Source organism: Scyliorhinus torazame, chromosome 24 (genome assembly GCF_047496885.1).
Source record: "Scyliorhinus torazame isolate Kashiwa2021f chromosome 24, sScyTor2.1, whole genome shotgun sequence".
Lineage (NCBI taxonomy): Eukaryota > Metazoa > Chordata > Chondrichthyes > Carcharhiniformes > Scyliorhinidae > Scyliorhinus > Scyliorhinus torazame.
The window spans coordinates 40,319,175-40,338,986 of record NC_092730.1 but is presented as its reverse complement, the minus strand read 5'-3'; the positions used below and the strand labels follow the sequence as shown (position 1 = coordinate 40,338,986).

The 19,812-nt window shown below is 44.9% G+C and overlaps 5 non-coding genes across 5 annotated transcripts; 1 reads left to right on the top strand and 4 right to left on the bottom strand.

The window, feature by feature from the left end:
- Positions 1-7,713: 7,713 nt before the first annotated feature.
- Positions 7,714-7,796, bottom strand: trnal-cag (transfer RNA leucine (anticodon CAG)). The gene has a single exon. It is a non-coding gene; the product is annotated as a tRNA-Leu (tRNA).
- Positions 7,797-8,384: 588 nt separating this feature from the next.
- Positions 8,385-8,456, bottom strand: trnam-cau (transfer RNA methionine (anticodon CAU)). The gene has a single exon. It is a non-coding gene; the product is annotated as a tRNA-Met (tRNA).
- Positions 8,457-9,548: 1,092 nt separating this feature from the next.
- Positions 9,549-9,631, bottom strand: trnal-cag (transfer RNA leucine (anticodon CAG)). The gene has a single exon. It is a non-coding gene; the product is annotated as a tRNA-Leu (tRNA).
- Positions 9,632-10,219: 588 nt separating this feature from the next.
- trnam-cau (transfer RNA methionine (anticodon CAU)) lies at positions 10,220-10,291 on the bottom strand. Its single transcript has one exon. It is a non-coding gene; the product is annotated as a tRNA-Met (tRNA).
- A 6,410-nt stretch (positions 10,292-16,701) lies between these two features.
- Positions 16,702-16,774, top strand: trnak-cuu (transfer RNA lysine (anticodon CUU)). The gene has a single exon. It is a non-coding gene; the product is annotated as a tRNA-Lys (tRNA).
- Positions 16,775-19,812: the final 3,038 nt, after the last annotated feature.

Below are 19,812 nucleotides of genomic sequence, written 5' to 3'. Positions count from 1 at the left end.
TATGTAACCAATTATATCATTTTTCTCTCTTTCCGTTGAGCAATTTTATTTCAACATTTGCAACATAGGTTTTGACATAATTTAAAATTTCCCAATTTCCACAGCACTGCTGCGGCAATTACCCCTCCCGCAATTGATACAAACAAGTACCAATTGTTTTGAACCAAGGTTAACGTAGTCCAAAACCATTTAAATGGACTTGCTATAATTTTAATTGCTGTTTTAAATGTTTCTTTAATTTTTAAGACCACGTCTATCAAATCGTTTCCCAAATTACTCCTACTTGTGGTTTTGTTTTGCAACGCATTTCTTATCTTAACTTGCCCTTTCTCGGGGTCCCAGTTAGTATCATTAGTTTTCCCCGAATACTGTCTAAAAATCTTGAACCGATCTGATAATTTTAGTACGTATTCCAGGCTGCTTGCAAGTGCTCCCAACATTCTACTGAATATGTTGTTACTGACACTGTTGCTTGATTCTAACAGACTGCTGTTGAGCCTATCTCCTGGATGAGTTGGAAATTAATGATTTCTTCCGTTATATTTAAACATTTGCTTATTCTTATTTTTATTATGTGTTTTATGTGACTGACGCTGGTATCTATTTTTCCATATCCCATTACTTCACCTGATTCCCCTAATGCAATTAGAATACTAATATTCCGAAACTAATCACGGCAATCCCCATTAACATTGTTGCCCCCCATTTTAACCAATCTAGCTTACTCCTAGTCCTAGCTTCTTCCATTCCTTCTTTAAACCCGATCCTTGTATCCCTCTTGATTGTAGTCCTTTTTCTCCTTCCAAACAAATGTGTCTGTATCATTCTATCTATCTGAAAAATCAAACGAACAGGCTAAGGTTGGAGAGGGCCCTATTTGTTCATTTGTATGTTCTATTCTTGTTTGGATACTCCAGAAGTGCCCTCTCCAGGACCTCCGGATGTCCTTTTTGTTTCTTTTTGGGTTTTTTGCTGGCTTGGTTTTTGCTCAATTATGTACATCATACAATTAAGGCCGGTTGAGCCTTCTCCTTCTATCATTGCACCCCTGAGTGAGATTCGAACTCCTCCTCTTTTGCTCGCTCAGTGGTCCAATCTGGTTGAAACTTACCCTGATACATTTCGGATATTGCTACTGACTTAACTCCAATTTCTTTATTTCTGATTATGACAGGATTTTTATGAAAGGTAAGTTCTGAACATGACATTTTATCGTCATCATCTGTCCTATCAATGCTGCTAACAGGTTTTAATTCACTGTCATCCCACTCTACTTCATCACATAATACTAGTGAGTGCAGTAATTCACTGACACTCATAACTAAACATTCCTTTCCTCTAAAGCCTGTCCATTGTCTGGGGGTTTCAATTTATCCACAGAAACCCCTTCCCTGTATCGGGAAAGTTTTGGTTCATATTTTTTCCAAATCCATATCCCGGGTCAATCATTAATTTCGTACAACATTCCTTTTCTCCTTGTCCAACCGGTTTGGGGGTATGGTCTACCCCCTGGCACGGCACCATTGCGGTGATACAGTCTCTGAACACTGTTAGGCTAATTTTATGTCCCCGGGTCATCCCAACATCTTTTAAACTATATACTCCCTCACTAATTGGGATAATAAGTTTGTCACTTCTCCACAATCCTGCACATCATTTCAGAATTACATCATCGTTAGCTAGGTTTTCTCTGCAGTAATGACATTTTGTCACTTTCATACCATCCCATACACAATCCTTGCTGATTACGTTTCTTCTTTGCTGCCGAAAGGTTGCCTATGGATTATCATAATCCCTTGGTTATTATTTAGCTGGGTCAGATGTTTCATTTCTGATATAATTCTTTTTGCTCCAGACGCCATGCTTCTCTAATTCAACTATATGTTCACCCAAATTCTGAACGATCTTTTCTTTACCTTTTACCTAGTTTTAGTTGGTAGCTTCGCCCAAACTGCCTCTGTGCTATCGATTGGTATTTAATATCCTAATTTTTCCTGCATCGAATTTTATTGAATATTTCCCTGCCATCAGATTCTCATTTCCTGATACTGAAAGTAATTCTCCTAATCTAACTTCTGGTCTAATATCTTTATTCCCTAAAGCTCCTTCTACCATGTATTTAACATTCTAAACATCATTTTTCCTGCTCCTGACTATCTTTTGAGTCTTCGGGCACTAGGAACCTGCTGGAGCTGTGCCGTGTCAATTTCAACGGGTTAGTTTCAAAGTACTTTCCTGCACAGAGCTCTGACTGCTCCCGAGTAAAACCTCTTTTTGTGTTTATGCTGTGACCAATTTACTTCTGAACATACTGATTTACTACCTCATAATATTGGTCACATTTCTACCTGCCGTTTATAACTTCTAATTGATGTGAAACTCGGTTTTGCAAAATACAACATTTTAAAAACTTGAAACACCAAAGGGAAATTCACAAATCCTTATTAAACACACACACACTCATTTATCCACCGAGACCTTGGATGTCTATTCCATCGGGTTTTAGGCACTCTAACAAAAATGAGACCCCTCCGTTCTGATAAGCCTCCCTTATCAAGGAGTTTTTTTGCCTCTTTTAATCTCTTCCACTCTCGCCCCGTACGCTCGCCCCGTTGCTTCACATCTCTTGACCGTGTTTCAGAGCAAGAGGATTACCCTAATTGCCATTTTATGGATTCTAAATTTCTGTTCCTGGTTGTCCCTTTCAGGTGCACTCCGACATTCAGGATATGCACCCTATCTGGGACCTATCCGGGGGTACTGAGGCACTGTCTTCTTGTTTTAGTTAAAGGTCGATTGATCTTGGTTTCTAAAGTTTTCTCGGCGTCCCTATTTCTCCAGGCTTTCCATCACAATCTGCTTGACTCCAAGGAAGATTTATTTTTGTCCTCCTTCTACCAGTAATGGATGCAAGAATCCCAGTACCTTTACTAAGATGTCTTGCAGACTTTTACTCAGGGTCAGTATCTTCTAGTCTTCTGACGCTCGGACCCAACTAAGTTTTAGGTCCCCCCGATCCACAGAATATCCTTCCAAAAGTCAATCACACATGACTTTCCGCATTAAACTCGGCAGGTAAAGTTCGCCTCACACATATACTAGAAACTTCTAATATTCTAACAATTATTTGGGAACTAGAATCGTCTAATATTCCATTCCCTGTGTAGGTTAGAAACTTCTAATATTCAAACCTCCACCTGCTTAACGAGAAACTTCTAATATTCTAGCCTCGCTTTACCCAGAAACTTCTAACATTCTAGCCATCCACGTTGCGCGACATGAAGTTAACACCTCACCACTATTCTTAGAATTCCCCCTGTACCAGAAAAGGGTCAAGATATTCTCAATGATGAACAGGGATTCTCACTCCCTGACTCCTATGCAGACTTAGGTGGGCGCTATTCGGGTCAAACCAGTGTTTCATGTTATCCCACGGCATAACCCATGTCTTCAGAGAAGATTCTGTTTACTTTCCACTCAGGTGCTTCACTCACGGGTCCGGCTTTTCTAAGTAGAGTGAAGTAAACTTTCGAAAAACACTCTTTCAGGTTATCAATTTAAGTTCGTTTTAATTTCAAATTAAAAGATGTAATCACTGTTTTTACAGAAAAGTAATAAGATATTTTCTTTGCATCTTCCTGGTCAGTTGTTCGACCTTCAAGTCTGCCTCGACAATTATCTCCTGTAACTTTTGTTTTTTTCCTGATGGATTCGCTGTTCTGCTCGGCTTCCGTGTTCAGTCCTACCCATGACCGAGGGCAGCTATGAGAGCTGGCTGCTGAATTATTAGATATTATATAGCCCTTTGCGCAGACTTAGTTTCTACATGGCATTTATTGAAATGTAGCTGTTGCTTGCTGACTGTAGCTAATGCAATCTCCCTGTCGTTGAACTAGCTTATTCTGCTTGACATGTAATACTTTTGTTTGGCAGGTAATACATGTATTTGTTGCTTCGCCAGCAACTTTTCTGATATCTGTCTTTACTGATGTGTTTTCTCAGTCTCAATACTAAATATGAACTCGTGTTCAACGAAGCAGTTCGCCTCAGCACTTCTACTGGTCAGCTGGTGTCAACGGCAGGTCGCCCCCTATATTTCTAACCTTATCTGGCTTGGACCTATACCCTATGACCTGATTATTTGCTAAAAGATTTTTAACGTCAAAAATGTGTAAATTATGGTAGAAACGTGCCACTTCATGTGTTTCTTAGCTGGAAAGCAGTTGTCTCATATTTAAGTGGCGTCAGCAAGGTTTCCCGCTTAACCTTCTCCCCCAATTTAAATCTAAGATCCTGGTTGTTCCTTTTTTAATTGTTCAGTAAAATAATGCTCTTCTCAGGAAGTGTGAAATACTGTTCCCGTTTATATAACTTAAGATTTTAAATTGATTGAATGTCTTTTTAACTTTAAAACCAGGTTGATTTGTCCATATCTGTTTTCTTTAACGCCTGCGAAGCTATCTGAATTTTAACCTGCGGCTGTTAACCCTTTGTGGGACCTTTCCATTTCATTTCAAATCTCAGTCTTTTCCAGGTTCACATTCATGGTTCAAATGATATATTTTTTCATTATAACCTGTTCCTCACACGAAGGTATTGAGAGACGGAGATCTGAGCGGCGTGAAGTATCCAATTGGAGAGATGCATCCTGGCGACTGGAATCTCTCTCCACAGCTGCTTCCGGTGCTGCTTTCACAGCCGAAGAACCCCTCCAGTGTCCAAACAGGTGAAAGTTCATCCAGTAGAGGCGGCAGAAGGGAGTTCTGGGAGAAGTCAACTTAGTCACCTCGACTATACTGTGGGTAGCTGAAGAACAGGTGTCAAGGAGCAGATCATACTGAAAGGAAAATGTTGATACTAATAAAGAAAAAGGCAGATGTGCTGCTGGGAGATAGCGCCTTGTTTGCTTTTGGTGTGAGTGAGAATACAAATAGCAGACGATGGTTTTGTTCCAGCGACTGCTGTGCTATGGGCCCACCACGCTCCCGCTGCGCCAGTCCGCTCGTGGTTGAGCTATTCGCGGTCGGACATAAGGCAAAGTTTGAAGTATTCGGTAACAGCTTGATCAACGTTCCCAGGGAGGTGAAACTTCCGCCCCGAACTTCTTTCTGTAAAAGTTATGCCAGTCACTCCCCACTTTCCCATCAGAACAACGTCACAGAAGAAATCACATCACCTTCACAGAACAACCATGCAGCACGAAAGCAAAATATACATTCTTCCTCACGCCAAAAGTAAACATAACGCACGATCCTGTTTGCTTTGCAGCAAATTTCTATTGTAGTCAGAATCTCTATTGTAGTCTCATCCCGACATTAGTCCCAGGAATGAAGGATACAGCATGACAAATTACAACATTGTAAATGTCACAAATAGGGAACCACAGAGAAAATGCTTTAAAATCTCAGCAAGTCTCCCAGCATCTGTAGGGAGAGAAAAGAGCTAATGTTTCGAGTCCAGGAGAACCTTTGTCAAAGCTGGACTGCAAACGCCATCCAGTAGTACCACACAGAGGGGCAATAGAGAGATATAACGATATCCAGTAATACCTCACAGGGGGGCAAAACGTTAATAAAGCATTAACTAGAAATAAATCACAATAGATACCGTGTTCCCAACTTCCCGTCTCGGACGGATGTGAACAACCCAACCAGCCAGACCGATGTACAACAAAAGAAGATTAATTTTAGCTGGAGTTATGTGATCCATTTGAATTCCTCAACCAGAGTCATTAAGCAGATTATCGAGTCGTTACATGGGCTTCTGCCTGGAGGGTATTGCTGAGCGTATTTAAGCAGGAATCGCATGTCCTGAGACCAACACTTTTCCATTGAATGGGAGGGATTGGATCTTCCTGAGGTTGAAATATTGCGGGGGAAATTTAACCTCGTGGAGGAAAAGTCAATATCAGGAATGGGATTCAAACCCACGCCTCCAGCAGAGACTGCGACCTCAACGCCGACCGCTCGGCCATCCTAATGCGTTGTCTTCGAAGCTAAGATCCGTGCACAAATCGACTTAAAGTCTATCTTCATCGTTATTTCATTTCAAACAAGATATGCTTTTCCTACTTTTGAACACCTGCCAGAGTCCTGTGTCTGAGTGCCATCCTTGTCCAAACCGCTGGAAGTTTAAGGAGCTTCCCATTGCTGTATTGATCAGTTTGCTGTCATCAACAAGGCCCGAATTCCCGCTCTACCTGTTCCTCACACGAAGGTATTGAAAGTCTAAGATCTTAGCGAATGAAGTATCTAATTGGAGAGTTGCGCTCTGGCGACTGCAATTCTCTCCACAGCTTCTTCCGGTGCTGCTTTCACAGACAATTAGCCGAAGAATCCCTCCAGTGCCCAATCAGGTGAACGTTAATCCAGTAGAGGCGGCAGAAGAGTGTGCTGGGAGAAGTCAACTTGGTCACCTCGACTGTACTGTGGTTAGCTGAAGAACAGGTGTCAAAGAGCGGATCAGACTGAAAGCAAAACTTTGATCCTAATAAAAAAATTGGCATCTGTGCTGCTGACAAGTAGCAACATTTTCCGTTTGGTGTGAGTGAGAATACGAAAAGCAGAGGATGGTTTCGATCCGTCGACCTCTGGGTTTTGGACCCAGCACACTCCCGCGGTGCCATTCGGCTCGTAGCAAATAATTTTCGTGGTCGGACTTGAGGCAAAGTTTGAGGAAGTCTGTAACAGCGTGATCAATGTTCCCAGAGAGATGAAACTGCTGCCCCGAACTTCAGTTTATGAAGGTGATTCCAGTCACTCCCCACTTTCCCATCAGAACAACGTCCCAGAAGAAATCACATCACCATCACAGAACAACCATTCAGCACGAAAGTAAAGTATCTGAACTATGCTGACCAGAATCAGTGTGCTCAAACGTGTGTTCTTGTTGAAAGAAAAAAATGAGGAAGTGAATAGTTGTGTGGCTACCGCAGGGCAGTAATGTTGTAGCTCCTGGTTTCAGGAGCAGAGTGCCGCAGCGGAAGCGTGCTGGGCCATTCGCCCGAGGTCGAGGAAATTCTCTGCTTTTAACATTCTCCCTCACACCAAAAGTTAACAAAACACGCGTTCCTGTTTGCTTTGCAGAAAATAGCTATCAGAAACTTTCTTGCAGTCTCATCCCGACATTAGTCCCAAGAATGAAAGAGACAGCATGACACATTACAACATTGTAAAGCTCACACATAGGGAACCACAGAGAAAATGCTTCAAAGTCTCAACAGATCTGACAGCATCTGGAGGGAGAGAAATGAGCTAAGGTTTCGTGTCCAGGTGACCCTTAGTCAAAGCTGCTCGGGAAACGTTATCCAGTCGTACCCCACAGAGGGGCAATATAGATATATAACGGTATCCAGTAATAACTCACAGGGGGCCAATAAGGAAATAAAGCTTTATCGAGCAATGAATCACAATAGAAACCGAGTCCCCAACTTCCCCTCTTGGACGGATGTGAACAATCCAACCTGCCAGACTATTTACAAGAGAAGACGAATTTTACCCTTCTCTTGGGATCAATATGAATTCCTCAACCAGACTCACCGAAGCAGATTGTCGAGTCATGAGCTGGGCTTTTGCCGGTGGGGTCTTGCTGTGCGTATTTAAGCGGGAATCTCATGTACTGAGACCAACGCTTTTCCATTGAAAGGGAGGTATTGGATCTTCCTGAGGTTGAAAATCTTGCTGGAGAAATTTAACCTCGTGGAGTAAAAGACACTATCAGGAGTGGGATTCGAACCCACGCCTCCAGAAGAGACTGCGACCTGAACGCAGCGCCTTAGACTGCTCGGCCATCCTGATGCGTTGACGCAAAAACTAAGATCCGTGCACAAATCGACTTAAAGTCTTTCTTCATCTTTATTACATTTAAAACAAGACATGCTTTCCCTACTTTTGAACCCCAGCCAGAGTCCTGTATCTGAGTACCATCCTTGTCCAAACCGCTGGTGGTTAAGGAGCTTCTCATTGCTGCATTGATCGGTTTCCTCTAATCAGCAAGGTCCGATATACCGCTCTACCTGTTCCTCAGACGAAGGTTTTGAAAGTCTAAGATCTGAGGGCGTGAAGTATCTAATTGGAGAGTTGCATTCTGGCGACTGCAATCTCTCTCCACAGCTGCTTCCGGTGCTGCTCTCACAGACAAGCAGCCGAAGAACCCCTCCACTGTCCAATCATCCAGTGCTCTAAACGTTCATCCAGTAGAGGCGGCAGAAGAGTGTTCTGGGAGAAGTCAACTTAGTCACCTCGACTGTACTGTGGCTCGCTGAAGAACAGGTGTCAAAGAGTGGAAAAGACTGAAAGCAAAACTTTGGTACCAATAAAGAAAAAGGCAGATGTGCTGCTGACAAATAGCAACTTTTTTCCGTTTGGTGTGATTGAGAGTACGAATAGCAGAGGATGGTTTCGATCCATCGACCTCTGGGTTATGGGCCCAGCACGCTTCCGCTGCGCCACTCTGCTCAGTGCTCTTTTTTTTTTAGTGGTCGGACTTGAGGCAAAGTTTGAGGAAGTCTGTAACAGCGTGATCAATGTTCCCAGAGAGAAGAAACTGCTGCCCCGAACTTCATTTTATAAAGGTGATTCCAGTCACTCCCCACTTTCCCATCAGAACAACGTCACAGAAGAAATCACATCACCTTCCACAGAACAACCATTCCGCACGAAAGTTAATTATCTGAACTGTGCTGACCAGTATCAGTGTGCTCAAACGTCTGTTCTTGTTGAAAGAAAAAAATGAGGAAGTGAATAATTGTGTGGTTACCGCAGGGCAGTAATGTTGTAGCTCCTGGTTTAAGGAGCAGAGTGCGCAGCGGAAGCGTGCAGGGCAATTAGCCCGAGGTCGAGGAATCGAGGGTATTCTCTGCTATTTGCATTCTCCCTCACAACAAAAGTAAACATAACACACGTTCCTGTTTTCTTTGCAGCAAATAGCTATCAGAAACTTTCTTGCAGTCTCATCCCGGCATTAGTCCCAAGAATGAAAGAGACAGCATGACACATTACAACATTGTAAAGCTCACACATAGGGAATCACAGAGAAAATGCTTTAAAGTCTCAACAGATCTGACAGCATCTGGAGGGAGAGAAATGAGCTAAGGTTTCGAGTCCAGGTGACCCTTAGTCAAAGCTGCACGGGAAACGTTATCCAGTCGTACCCCACAGAGGGGCAATATAGATATATAACGATATCCAGTAATAACTCACAGGGGGCCAATAAGGAAATAAAGCTTTATCGAGTAATGAATCACAATAGAAGCCGAGTCCCCAACTTCCCCTCTTGGACGGATGTGAACAATCCAACCTGCCAGACTATTTACAAGAGAAGACGAATTTTACCCTTCTCTTGGGATCAATATGAATTCCTCAACCAGACTCACCGAAGCAGATTGTCGAGTCATGAGCTGGGCTTTTGCCGGTGGGGTCTTGCTGTGCGTATTTAAGCGGGAATCTCATGTACTGAGACCAACGCTTTTCCATTGAAAGGGAGGTATTGGATCTTCCTGAGGTTGAAAATCTTGCTGGAGAAATTTAACCTCGTGGAGTAAAAGACACTATCAGGAGTGGGATTCGAACCCACGCCTCCAGAAGAGACTGCGACCTGAACGCAGCGCCTTAGACTGCTCGGCCATCCTGATGCGTTGACGCAAAAACTAAGATCCGTGCACAAATCGACTTAAAGTCTTTCTTCATCTTTATTACATTTAAAACAAGACATGCTTTCCCTACTTTTGAACCCCAGCCAGAGTCCTGTATCTGAGTACCATCCTTGTCCAAACCGCTGGTGGTTAAGGAGCTTCTCATTGCTGCATTGATCGGTTTCCTCTAATCAGCAAGGTCCGATATACCGCTCTACCTGTTCCTCAGACGAAGGTTTTGAAAGTCTAAGATCTGAGGGCGTGAAGTATCTAATTGGAGAGTTGCATTCTGGCGACTGCAATCTCTCTCCACAGCTGCTTCCGGTGCTGCTCTCACAGACAAGCAGCCGAAGAACCCCTCCACTGTCCAATCATCCAGTGCTCTAAACGTTCATCCAGTAGAGGCGGCAGAAGAGTGTTCTGGGAGAAGTCAACTTAGTCACCTCGACTGTACTGTGGCTAGCTGAAGAACAGGTGTCAAAGAGTGGATAAGACTGAAAGCAAAACTTTGGTACCAATAAAGAAAAAGGCAGATGTGCTGCTGACAAATAGCAACATTTTTCCGTTTGGTGTGATTGAGAGCACGAATAGCAGAGGATGGTTTCGATCCATCGACCTCTGGGTTATGGGCCCAGCACGCTTCCGCTGCGCCACTCTGCTCGGTGCTCTTTTCTTTTTGTGGTCGGACTTGAGGCAAAGTTTGAGGAAGTCTGTAACAGCGTGATCAATGTTCCCAGAGAGATGAAACTGCTGCCCCGAACTTCATTTTATAAAGGTGATTCCAGTCACTCCCCACTTTCCCATCAGAACAACGTCACAGAAGAAATCACATCACCTTCCACAGAACAACCATTCCGCACGAAAGTGAATTATCTGAACTGTGCTGACCAGAATCAGTGTGCTCAAACGTCTGTTCTTGTTGAAAGAAAAAAATGCGGAAGTGAATAATTGTGTGGTTCCTGGTGAGTGCGCAGCGGAAGTGCTGGGCCATTAGACCGAGGTCGAGGAATCGAGGGTATTCTCTGCTATTTACATTCTCCCTCACGCCAAAAGTAAACATAACACACGTTCCTGTTTGCTTTGCAGCAAATACCTATCAGAAAATTTCTTGCAGTCTCATATCGACATTAGTCCCAAGAATGAAAGAGACAGCATGACACATTACAACATTGTAAAGCTCACACAGAGGGAATCACAGAGAAAATGCTTTAAAGTCTCAACAGATCTGACAGCATCTGGAGGGAGAGAAATGAGCTAAGGTTTCGAGTCCAGGTGACCCTTAGTCAAAGCTGCACAGGAAACGTTATCCAGTAGTACCCCACAGAGGGGCAATATAGATATAGAACGATATCCAGTAATAACTCACAGGGGGCCAATAGGGAAATAAAGCTTTATCGAGCAATGAATCACAATAGAAACCGAGTTCCCAACTGCCCCTCTTGGAGGGATGTGAACAATCCAACCTGCCAGATTATTTACAAGAGAAGACGAATTTTACCCTTCTCTTGGGATCACTATTAATTCCTCAACCAGAGTCACTGAAGCAGATTATCGAGTCATGAACTGGGCTTCTGCCGGTGGGGTCTTGCTGTGCATATTTAAGCTGGAATCTCATGTCCTGAGACCAACGCTTTTCCATTGAAAAGGAGGTATTGGATCTTCCTGTTATAAAGAAGAAGGCAGGTGTGCTGCTGACAAATAGCGACTTGTTTCCGTTTGGTGTGAGTGAGAATATAAATAGGCTTGGAACTTGCTGGCGAGGCCGTCGCCGGTGATGATGACGTGGCGTGGACTCGCTGAACCAGGTTCAGGAGCTCGAGCACCGAGCAGGGACGCTCTATCAGGCCCGACGATTTCAAACCACAGTGTTGCCGTGTCGCCCTGTTGGATACCCCGAGTTGACAGGAACCACTGGCAGCTATGGCATTGCCATTGTAGTCAAGGAACCGGCATGCCGGTGGAAGAATGCTTGGTCTGGCGCGCATGGTGTCGAGGCCGGATTTTGAGATGAGGTTCGCTGATGCGCCGGTGTGAAGTTTGAATCGGATGCAAGCCTTGTCTCATTTCATTTCATTTCGTTTTCATTTCATTAATTGTGTGGACAGCACACCACTCGTCGATCCACACTGAGGATCGAGAGGCGTTTCTCGATGTGGTGGAAGGCAGCGCATGTGTAGTTATGATGCCCACCCGGTATGGGGACCTGACGCACTCAGCATCAGGGTCTGTTGGGCTGTCGGGATCGGAATCTGGCATGCCTTGTTGTGTTGAGCGGACACTTCTGCGCCGCAGCTGGGATCGCTGGCTGCTGAGCGGTGGAGCAGATCTGCAAAGGGCTGCATAGTGGCCAAGCTTGCCACACTGTAGACACCGGCGTCCTTTTGCCGGCCATTTCCGCTTTAAGTGGGTGGAGCCACAATTCGGAGATGTCATGACGCCGACGGCAGGGCATTTCGTGCGCCATCGTGCATGCGCAGTGCGATCGGTCGACGTACGCCCCTGTGCAGTCATGTTTTCGGCCTCGTCGTCCACTCGGTCATGGCGCACATGCGCAGGGACCCGGGAAAAGCGCACAAAGCGGCCACTCTCCTCGATGCTCAGGCCGTGCATTTGAACAATGGCCTGCACCCGTTCCACCTCATGGGAGGCCAGTTTTGCAGTTTCTGCCGCCCTGATGTGGGAGTAACGATTCTTAGCATGCTCATGGATAACGCATGTCTCGATAGCAACTGAGAGGGTCAACTGTTTGACTTTCAGGAGCTGCTGCCGAAGGGAGTCGGAGTGGACACCAAAAACGATCTGATCCCGGATCATGGAATCTGCCGTCGAGTCATAGTTACATGACTGCGCTAGGATGCAGAGATGGGTCACGCAGGACTGAAAAGTTTCATTCTCACCCTGAAGCCTCGAATGGAAAAAGTACCATTCAAAGCTCTCATTCACCTCAGTGTCGCAGTGGCTGTCAAACATCAGCAGGACTGTTTCAATTTTGTTTTGTCTTCGCCGGCAGCGAATGTAAGGGAGTTGTAGATGTGGATGGCGTGGTCGCCCACGGTGGAGAGAAATAATGTGATCTTCCTGGCATCCGATGCTGCTTCGAGGTCGGAGGCCTCGATCTGCAGGAGGAACTTTTGCTTGAAGATTTTCCAATTGGCGCCAAGGTTGCCGGAGATGCGGAGCTGCGGAGGAGGCTGGTGTTTTCCATTTCACCGGATGGCTGCTTCCTGGTCAATGCTGATTCACTCGAGATAGGTCCGTCAAGATCAGTATCACTCTGGTACCATGATGTGTTAGGCAGGTAGGCTCAATGTGGACTGCACTCGATGCAGGGAAGCTAAAAACAGACGTCGAACACTGGAGAAAATCCAACACTGTATTATTCAACGATTGAACTGATACACATATTCAGCTGTGGGTCGACACTATACTGAACTGACTGGAGACCTTGTAGTAGCCTGATCAGACTTACTAGCTACCGCATGGTGTTTGCATTTGCTAGCTCGTGGACTCTGACTGTCTCAGTGGCTGGGTCCAGAGAGAGCGGGAAACCTAGTGCCCTCTGGCTTTATAGTGGTCGTGTCCTGTTTGGTGATTGGCTGCACTGTGTTGTGCTTACTGGTCATCCTGTGTGTCCATCACTGACTGTCTGCATCTCATTATATACATGAGTGGATATTATGACAGACTCCAAATCCAATGGTCTTTTTCCACGGATATTCTATCCCTTCTCACAGACAGACTGGGAGACCCGTCATCGCATGAAAGCAATAACTTCCTGGAGTGATTCCAGGTTGGGTTTATATCGCATAAATTGTCAATGAATGTCTTGTTAAACGTAGTTCAGTTAGCGGAGTGGCTGTGGCTTGGTACTTGCAGTCAAATGGGGTTCCTCCGCACAGATTCGAAACCTACTCACACTGTAGGCAGCACGGTAGCACAGTGGCTATCACAGTTGTTTCACAGCTCCAGGGAGCTGTCTGTGCAGTGTCTGCGTAGGTTTCCTCCGGGTGCCTCCGGTATCTTTCGGAAGTTCGGTGCAGACTCAAGAGGCCGAATGTCCTGCAGGGATTCTCTGGATAACAAATTAGAATCGTCAGAACTCCGACATTGACGGGATGTTTAAGGCGTCTGACTGATCTTCATCATGATGCGATCAAATGTTTGTATCTTTCAGTCTTTCCGCGGTGTTTTATTTACAATGTGTAGAAACATGTGAAACATGGTGTTGAAGTGTTTCCCATCAGTCCATTCAGAACAATCCTTCAGCTGATATGATGGAAATGTAATTTGCTGACAGAAACAACATTCCCAACACTTCACATCTGGCTGCACATCTGGACCAATGCACACAGACGACCTTCTTCCGTTAGTTATTGTGCACATTAAATATCCATGAGGTGGTTTGGTGAAGTCAGGTCATATGGCGAGTTGGCCGAGGGGTGATGGCGATGCGCTGCTAATCCATTGTGCTTTCCATCTGCGGGTCTGAATCCATTCTCGTCGATGATCCATTTCCTGCGTCTCCGCGTTGGGCCACTTATTGAGGGTGACCTGATGATTCATTCAGTGTCTCAGGAACTAGGATGGAGTTTAGATTCGGAGTTCAACAGGCCTGAGGAGTGAATCTTCTTGCACCAATCTCTATACCGATATTCCGAATCCTCTGTCTGATAATCGATTTAAATCACGACACCAGCTTTGGGCAGGAGTTGGCACCATGAAAACTTGCGGCTTCAGAAACTCCAAAACAGACGCCAGCTTCATCTGGGGCACTGCTGGCAGATTTTGTCTTTCCAGAACCGGCCGCCCAGCCGTGAAATCAACTTCATCAGATGACCTCATTACACTGTAAGACGGAGGAGCAGAAGTATGCCATTCGGCCAATCGTGTCTGCTCCACCATTCAAAGAGATTATGACTGATCTGATATAATCCTCAAACCCACTTTCCCGCCACATCCCCATAATCCTTGTTTTCTTTACTGATTAAATCTTGAACATATTAACTGACCCATCCTCGACAATCGTATTCGCTTAGAAACGATATTTCCACAGATACACTATCTCCTTAGAGAAGAAATTACTCATCATTTCTGGCTTAACTGGGCGGTCCCTTACCCTGAGATTAATCCCTCAGGTCCCAGACTCTCCCACATGGAGAAGCAAACTCTCAGCATCCCCCCTGTCAACCCCCCTGAAAAGGTATTAAATCAGTGATTTTGAATGCTGGGAATTATTCCCTGTCCCAAAGATTAGGTCAGGCCTCTGGATTCCCAATCCAGTGACATAATCTTTCATCCCTCTGAACAACAGTTGATTCGGCTCATTATTAAACATCTTGGGCCAGTGGGCCGATGAATGGCAGATGGAGTTTAATTTGGATAAATGTGAGGTGATGCATTTTGGTAGGTCAAATCAGTGATTGACCTACTCAGTTACTAGTAGGGAGTTGGGGAGAAATACAGAACCAACAGATCGAGGAGAACAGGTTCACACATCCTTGAAGGTGGTGTCGCAAGTGGAAAGGGTGGGGAAGAAGGCATTCAGCATGCTAGGTTTTAAGGTCAAAATATTGAATACAAGAGTTGTGATGTCTTGTTCAAGTTGTACAATACATGCTGGTAAGACCACAAGGGAAATATTGTGTTCAATTCTGGTCACCCTATTTCCAGAAGGATATTGTTGAACTAGAAATGGTGCAGAAGTGATTTACAAGGATGCTACCAGGACTTGATGGTGTGAGTGAAAAGTAGAGGCTGGATAGGCTGGGACTTTTTTTTCCTGGAGCGTAGGAGGCTTATGGGTGATGTCATAGAGGTCTATGAACTAATGAAGAGCATAAATAAGGTAATGAGGAGCATCTGGAACGGGCTGCCAGAGACAGGGGCAGAGGCAGTTATAATTTTGTCTTTTAAAAATCAGTTAGACAGTTACATGGGCAGGGTGGGTGTAGATGGATATGGGCCAAATGCGGGCAAGTGGGACTAGCTTAGTGATAGAAACTGGGCGGCATTGACAAGCTGGGACGAAGGGCTGTTTCCATGCTGCCAACATCCAATACTCTTTGACTCTGTCTGTCTTCCTGATGATATTAGAATTTCCTCCACAGAATTGTATTGAACCGATTGATACATAATATTTTATTCTATATTTTATCCAAGTCAAACAGATTCATCAGGGGATAAATAAAATACTCAGATGAAAGCGAATTGAATGAACAATGTTCCAAAAAATTATATTCCAAAAAGAGCCCTGCAACGTTTGGATGGAAAGGTGAAACTTTGAGCGGAGGAAGGAAAACTCGGCTGACAGCAAGTTCCACCGGATTTCTATATCAAACGATCGCGGTGGGACTCGAGCCTCCAATCTTCTGATAGCTTCATTAGGTTCACAGAAATCAGACGCCTTAGCCATTAAGCCACGCGACCACCGCATGGGACATACGGGCTGATGTTTATCGCATGTGAATAAATACTGTGATTCTCTCTGTTTCCCGAGAAACCAGTACAATGCAGAAGGAGGCCATTCGGCCCATCGACTCTGCATGACCCTCCAATCCTGCACCCCACTCATGCTTTAATTTGGATCTAGACTGGGACGTTCTGTGCTGTTCCATGTAAAGCAAAAATGAACTTCGAGGATATTTCCCATGCAACTGTTTTTCTTACGCAAACAATTGAATCAGTGAAATTGTGCGTTTCGGGAGCTGGGATTTTCGAGTCTCTCAAGGCTTCTCTCCAAATCCAATGGTCATTTTAAGGTAGATTCAACCGCTCCTCACATAAACACCGGGGCACCATTCATCGCCGGAATGCAAGAACTTCCTGGAATGATTCCAGGCCGGTTTTATAATGTTTTGTATGTTTTATAATGTTTAATGAATGACCTATTGAACACAGCTGCGATGATCGAGTGGTTAAGGTGTTGGACTTTCCCCAGTCGGTTCGAGCCATGCTCCCAACGACTGTGACTGAAAAATTAATCGATTTTTAGCAAACGGTTTGACACAAAGTTCGTTGCTTAGCAAATTCTAATCTCCTCAGGAAGAGGGTTAATGGTAATTTGGACATCAGCCCGGCTAGTTCAGTCGGTGGAGCATGGGACTCTTAATCCCAGGGTCGTGGGTTCCAGACCCACGTTAGGCGCTTCCATATTGTAATCTGAGAGTGTTGAGCTGATCGGACTGATTTGATAACAGGAACACAAGGATATGTTCCTGAACTGGAACTCCAGAGGCCTGAACTGATCTTTCGTGACAAGATTTACTCAATCTGGAATTGAAATTTCTTCTCAGTAATGGCGCAGAAAGGTTCTGCTTCAGACGGATCATATTTACACAACAGGGAATGATCTGACACAATCACAGTGAAGATCTGTCACCGGCACAGTCACGGTTCCAAGAGAGAGAACAGTTACACAGCAGAGAGCTCAGTTACACAGCAGACAGCAGAGAGCACAGTTACACAGCAGGAAAAACATTTAATTGCCGATCTTTGTGGAACAGAAAATCCCTTTTTCCTAAATAACCAGTTTTTCCATTTCAGTACCTTGCTGGTTTGCTCGGCACCTTTTCTGTGTGTCATTGTGTGTGTGTCCCGATAGTCTCTTCCTGCTTTACTGTGTGTCTTTCTCTGTCTGTTACAGCCGTGCTGATGTTCCGTGTTATTGTCCAGCCAAGGTGAGCTTCACAACACGTGGTTCTCGTTTAAGAGTAAAATAGTTCTGTGGCTGCCGCAGAACAGCAATTGCGAACACAGTGGGTCTAAAAAGCAGAGTGGCGCAGCGCAGCGTGTTGGGCCCATAACCCAGAGGTCGATGGATCGAAACCATCCTCTGCTATTTATATTCTCAGTCACCCCAAAATTAAACATGACTCTGTCACCCTGCGGCACATCCGCCTTTTCTTTTCAGTAGATTAGTATCAAAGTGTTGCATCCAGTGTGAACGGGACATTTTCCCCAGGAATGAAGCAGGCAGCATAACATCACTGTGAAGCTCAAAGTAACAAAATAGGGAAGCTCTTCAATTGACTCTCTCTGAGGAAAACAGACAACATCTGCTGTGGTGTGTGAGTATTATTGGTGCCAATATCACATCTCCACTGACTGGAATGAGTTATGTTTTATTAACACAGTCATGTCATTTGGTAAAGATCAAACCGGGAGTTTTTTTAGTGTTTTCAAATCCTTTAACAGCGAGAAGGGGAAAAGTTTATATAATAACTTCCAGGAATACCCCACAGAGGGGCAATAAGCATATATAACAATATCCAATAATAAACTACTATAGAAACCGAGATCACACTTTCGCCACTCGGACGGATGTGAACAATCCAACCAGACTATTTAGAACAAGCGAAGATTCCTGCCTCCAGCTACCTCATTTTCTCCAGCTCTCTTCCTCAGCTCGAAACACACGAAATCAGGCAAACGCCTCCGATCAAATTATTATTGCGATGGCCGGGAATCGCACCCGGATCAACTGCTTGGAAGGCAGCGATGCTCACCAGTATCCCCCCATCACATACCGCCGAAGGTTGAGTCCTTTTGATGCTTTGCATTAGTTTGATAAATTGTTTCGTAAACGATGTCTTACTATGTTTATGTTATTTCACTCCAATTTGAAATGCTCCTGAAAGAAAGTGTCCGTGTCGCACTGCTCCCTGTCAGCCAGGAGATGGCACCAGTCCACAATAAATGTATTTATTTCTGATGTTCTGTGTGTCATTACATAGGACTCTTGCTCTGGCCTGAGACCTTACCTTGTCCTTGTGGCCTGATGCTGCCGTTTGCACCCTGGTTAAGTAATCATAGAATTCCTCCAGTGCAGAAGTAGACCATTCAGCCCATCCAGTCTGCACCGACCCACGGAAAGATCACCCCAACACGGCCCAATCATCTCCGAACCGTTTGGATACATCAGGTGTCAGTCTCCTCTGGAGACCAGGGTTCAATCCCACTCCTGACATTGACATTGATTCTCAGCTGCGATAAAATGCCAGATGTCCCGGGTTCAAAAATCCGGGCGAGCCCGGATGGTGTCACTGACTGAAATCGGGAGGAGGTTTGATCTCCCGGGAAGTTATTGCAGCGAATATATCAGTGCAGAACACGTGAAGAAACGGACAGGGTATTTAAAGGTCGTTTGATCATGGTGTGGGATTCTGAATTTCTCCTCAAGTAAAAGCAGACGCACGCTTTTGAATCCGCGCAGCTGGCTGAATACAATGGTTATTTGTACCTGATAAGCCTTTGATTTGATCAATGCGCTTTCGGGGTGAGGTGCCCGAGTGGTTAACGGGACGGTCTGCTAATCCATTGTGCTCAGCATGCGTGGGTTCGAAACCCATCATTGTCGATTTTCCATCCTGCTTTCTCCCAGTGGGACTCATTTTTCCAAAGTTTCTGCAATCACCGATGTGACAATCTAGTCCAAGTTGTGAGGCCGGATTGCATCGAGTTAGAACATAGAACATAGAACGGTACAGGCCCTTCGGCCCACGATGTTGCACCGAAACGAAAGCCACCTAACCTACACTATGCCATTATCATCCATATGTTTATTCAATAAACATTTAAATGCCCTCAATGTTGGCGAATTCACTACTGTTGCAGGTAGGGCATTCCACGGCCTCACTACTCTTTGCGTAAAGAACCTACCTCTGAACTCTGTCCGATATCTATTACCCCTCAGTTTAAAGCTATGTCCCCTCGTGCAAGCCATTTCCATCCGCGGGAGAAGGCTCTCCCTGTCCACCCTATCTAACCCCCTGATCATTTTGTATGCCTCTATTAAGTCTCCTCTTCTCTCCAACGAAAACAACATCAAGTCCATCAGCCTTTCCTCATAAGATTTTCCCTCCATACCAGGCAACATCCTGGTAAATCTCCTCTGCACCCGCTCCAAAGCCTCCACGTCCTTCCTATAATGCGGTGACCAGAACTGTACGCAATACTCCAAATGCGGCCGAACCAGAGTTCTGTACAGCTGCAACATGACCTCCCGACTCCGGAACTCAATCCCTCTACCAATAAAGGCCAACACTCCATAGGCCTTCTTCACAACCCTATCAACCTGGGTGGCAACTTTCAGGGATCTATGTACATGGACACTTAGATCCCTCTGTTCATCCACACCTTCAAGAACTTTACCATTCGCCAAATATTCCGCATTCCTGTTATTC